This window comes from Schistocerca cancellata, chromosome 5, assembly GCF_023864275.1.
Source record: "Schistocerca cancellata isolate TAMUIC-IGC-003103 chromosome 5, iqSchCanc2.1, whole genome shotgun sequence".
NCBI lineage: Eukaryota > Metazoa > Arthropoda > Insecta > Orthoptera > Acrididae > Schistocerca > Schistocerca cancellata.
The window spans coordinates 295,155,877-295,160,401 of record NC_064630.1 but is presented as its reverse complement, the minus strand read 5'-3'; the positions used below and the strand labels follow the sequence as shown (position 1 = coordinate 295,160,401).

At 45.6% G+C, this 4,525-nt stretch overlaps 1 non-coding gene across 1 annotated transcript; it reads left to right on the top strand.

The window, feature by feature from the left end:
• The first annotated feature begins 4,198 nt into the window (after nucleotides 1–4,198).
• Nucleotides 4,199–4,305, top strand: LOC126189820 (U6 spliceosomal RNA). The gene has a single exon (XR_007538231.1). It is a non-coding gene; the product is annotated as a U6 spliceosomal RNA (small nuclear RNA).
• The last annotated feature ends 220 nt before the right edge of the window (nucleotides 4,306–4,525 follow it).

Genomic DNA, 4,525 nt, shown 5'->3' with positions numbered 1-4,525 from the left:
TTTTCGGACGCTTGGGATGGCTACAAAGAAACACAGCCTCAGGATGCGACGCGTAAGCTGCGCTCAGATCGCTCCTTGTGTATCTCAGTCAAGTATTCGAAGTAAACTAATGCTTTAGGGATGCTGCATGAAGGACAAAGTTTGTCTCTATTGGTCTGTGAAAGAACTAAGGCGATACCTTTTACCATCTGTGTGCAACAACGATCACGCTCTCACTTAAAAAACTCTATAAAGCGTCACAGGCTCAGAATGATTTTATTGAAGTAGTTGTTTTTGGTCCGCAAAAACGGTCGGATCTTTTAAAGCATGTACACAGAATTGTAACGAACAGCATCTTCTTTCGAGAGGAATTTCCCATCATTTCTGTGACTCTTTCCCCATAAATTTCATTTCGTGTAGCTTTTTTCTGTACATTTTCTATGTGCCTCTACCTTGTAAAAGGTTTAGATAGTTCGTGTGAAAATATTACATGGTAGATCACGCAAATGTATTTTAGTTTTAGAACCTTCCATTGTAAACCAAGTGCAGTTTTCCAGTATTTAACTGAACGGCAGATGTCAGTTATCTAAATGGTTCAAATGGCTCTGAGCACTATGGGACTCAACATCTTAGGTCATAAGTCCCCTAGAACTTAGAACTACTTAAACCTAACTAACCTAAGGACATCACACACACCCATGCCCGAGGCAGGATTCGAACCTGCGACCGTAGCAGTCCCGTGTCAGTTATCTGCTTTACTGACTTATTCCAATAACGTAAAGAATACAATAGCCACTACTCATCAGTTTATCATAGTATTTCGTTTTATGAAAGCGAATTGAGCGTAATATTTGTACTAGATAAATCTTGACTTTTCCAGTACATAGATAGCCGATAGCGGTGTGTGTAAAGTTACACAAATGCTTTGCTTGGCGTGTTGGATAAGAACTGCAGCTGAGCAGAATAGGAAAAGGAGAAGTCACCTTTTTAAAAATAGCTGTTTTCTTCCTTTTATGTACACTCATGCTCATAAATTAAGGATAATGCTGATACATGGTGAAACAACGCTGTAGTGGGCGGTTTGCGGGTTTAAATCACCTCGGGGTATGACCATGCGGTGCATTTGATCTGCGATCGTCGCATGGTGCCACTGGCAGCAGTCCACATACGCAGAGGTGTGTTGCTGCATGTCAGAGTAAGTGTGCAGACGTTTCAGACGTGCTAATGGTGACTGTATGTTGAAAATGGCTCAAAGAACACATATTGGTGAGGTTATGAGGGGTAGAATACTAGGGCGACTGGAAGCTGGTCAGACACAGCAGGTCGTAGCAGGGGCCTTCCGTGTGCCACAAAGTGTGATCTCAAGATTATGGCAACGATTCCAGCAGACAGGAAACGAGTCCAGGCGCTACAATACGGGACGTCCACAGTGTACAACATCACAAGAAGACCGATATCTCAACATCAGTGCCCGCAGACGGCCACGGAGTACTGCAGGTAGCCTTGCTCGGGACCTTACGGCAGCCACTGGAACAGCTGTCTCCAGACACACAGTCTACAGACGACTGAACACACATGGTTTATTCGCCTGGAGACCTGCAAGGTGCATTCCACTGACTCCTGGTCACAGGAGAGCCCGTAAATCCTGGTGTCAAGAACACAGTACATGGTCACTGGAACGGTGGTCCCAGGTTATGTCCACGGACGAGTCCAGGTATAGCCTGAACAGTGATTCTCGCCGGGTTTTCATCTGGCATGAACCAGGAACCCTTTAATGTCCTTGAAAGGAACCTGTGTGGACGTCGTGGTTTGATAGTGTGGGGTGGGATTATGTTTGGTGCACGTACACCCCTGCATGTTTCTGACAGAGGAACTGTACAGGTCAGTTGTATCAGGACGTCATTTTCCACCAGTATGTCCACCTTTTCGGGGTTGCAGTGGGTCCCACCTTCCTTCTGATGGATGATAACGCAAGGCCCCACCGAGCTGCTATCGTGGAGGAGTACCTTGAAACAGAAGATATCAGGCGAATGGAGTGGCCTGCCTGTTCTCCAGACCTAAGCCCCATCGTGCAAGTCTGCGATGCTCTCGGTCGACGTATCGCTGCACGTCTTCACACCCCGACGGCACTTCAGGTGCTCCCACAGGCACTGGTGCAAGAATGGGAGGCTATACCCCAGCAGCTGCTCGACCAACTGATCCAGAGTATGCCAACTCGTTGTGCGGCCTGTGTACGTGTGCATGGAGATCATATCCCATACTGATGCGCTGGGAACAGTGGCGTTTTGTAGCACATGTGTTTCGGGACGGTTTTCTCAACTTATCACCAATTCCGTGGACCTACAGATCTGTGTCGTGTGTGTTGCCTATTTGCCTATGCTATTAGCGCCAGTTTTGTTTAGCGCCACGTTATGTGGCACCACATTCTGCAATTATCCTTAATTTATGAACATGAGTGTGAATCAAGGCGTCTCTCCTAAGAGTCGTCAGGCACATTTTCTCTGATGTTTCGGCAAATATTTGCAGTTTTGCTTTTACAATGTTCAGCTGTAGTCAGCCCACACAAAAGCGGAGGATACCCACCATCACCACCCGTCATTTCCTTTCCTGTTCCTTTCGCAGAAATAGCGAGGAGAAAACGACTATCCATCCATATGTCTCCATAAGAGCACTGATTCTCGTGTCTTATCTTCGTGGTTCTCATGCGAAATGTATATCGGGGGCAATCAGCTTCAAATGCCGGTTCTCTGAAGTTCCTAAGTAATGATCCTCGACACGAGCTTCGCCTTCCCTCCGGCGAACGCTTGCGTGTTGTTTAATCTACCGTAACAAACCTAGCATCCCGCCTCTCAATTGCTTCGATGTCTTCCTTTAATTCGACCTGGTGCAGTACTCATGTATAGTGAGCCAGAAGCCCCTCGATATCCCCGGTTCGCGCTGTTTATCTGCGAGAGTGCAGAAGTTTGCTGGCGAACGCTGCGGTTGGTTGGCGGCGGCTTAAAGAGACGGCGCGGTGCTCGCAAAGGAGGCAGTTGGTACCGAGCATTGGGTTGTGAGTGGCACGGCGGTTAGTTTCGCTCTATGGGACAACGTGGCGTGCCGTATTTCTGACAGCGGAACTGCTGTTTGGCTGGTAGCGCGAAGCAGACATGGTTGCTGCAGAGGGCTGTCGGTGTTTGTTTGCGCTGGAGAAGTGCGGAGTTCCCTCGTTGCTCGAATTGACATTAAACGGTGGGCCACATTCACTGCTTCACATCTGACTATCCAGTGGGTTCGTGCTCTACGCCGTTAGAGCGTTATGTCCAGCATTAATAGTTGGTACCTCTTTCGATTTTAATTTGTGGTAAGAGCCTATGGGGACCAAACTGCTGAGGTCATCGGTCCCTAGTTCTGACTATGCCCTGGCTGTTGCTGAACGTAGCGTTAAGAATACAGAAAATTATGCTAAAAGCAGGTATTCCTTTCTATGAGATTTCTGTTGAGAGCTGTAAAAAAAAGAAAAGAAAACCTTCCTAGTTGTTACTGCGGCACTGTCCCAGTAAACATGTTTAACAATTGCTGTTGAAGTAAAGTTCAAAACTGTTTGGTGGGTTATTATTTCTAGTGATTGTTTAAGCTATGTATAAAAGGCGCTGCTATGAGAATACCATACATGAAGGATGCAGGAGCAAAATTTGTATTTGGTAGCGCGCTTAAAGTTGGTGCTTCTCTAATCATCTTGAAAAATATTTTTGGAATACGAGCACTTACTATAACTGTGCAGATAATTTAACCTCTGGTACCCTTGTTCCTGACAGTGCCCAAGCTTATAAATTGCTTGCTGGCTGATGTAGCTAGGTTTAGTTGCTGAAGCGGTTTCTGTGTGTTAATAATGTTTTCTTGTGTTTTAGATCTAGCTGTCGGTAGTCTAAGTGTCCCGCCTAGAGCACAGTGTCCGTCTGCGTGATAAAGTTGGCTAAGTGGCTTGTGTTGATGCAGCCGAGCCTGTGATATTTCCCTCTCTTATTTTTTTAAACAATTTTTTTTTGCTCTTGCTAGTAGTATTGTAGTTTCCCATAAGTTGATAAACAGTAAATGGGGAAAGAGGTTTATTGTTTGTAATTAAATCCAGGTGGTGGGAGTCAGAATTGCCTATTCAGCTGTAACGTTTTTTACGCCAATTTGTTTAATATACGGTAACCAGAAAGATTTTCCGAAGTAAGTTTGTCCCTAGTTGTAAGTACTTGTTTCGGCAGTACATATACTAAAATTGGAACGATACAGAGAAGATTAGTATGGCCCCTGCGCAAAGATGCCACGCAAAATCGTGAAGCGTTCCACATTTTGGTTTAACTCCCAGCTGTGGCTGTAGTATAGATTTTGCCGGCAGCGTGTTCGGTCAGAGGGCTGGCTGCTTAACTGAGCAAAAGGCTAAACGATGAACTTGAACGAGTGTCTTGTAACGTCCGCCGCGACCAAATGCAACGAACGAAAATAAAAAAATGATCAGTTTAACAAACAACAAAAAATTGACTAAGCGGCTTGTGCTGATGTATCAGAGCCTGTT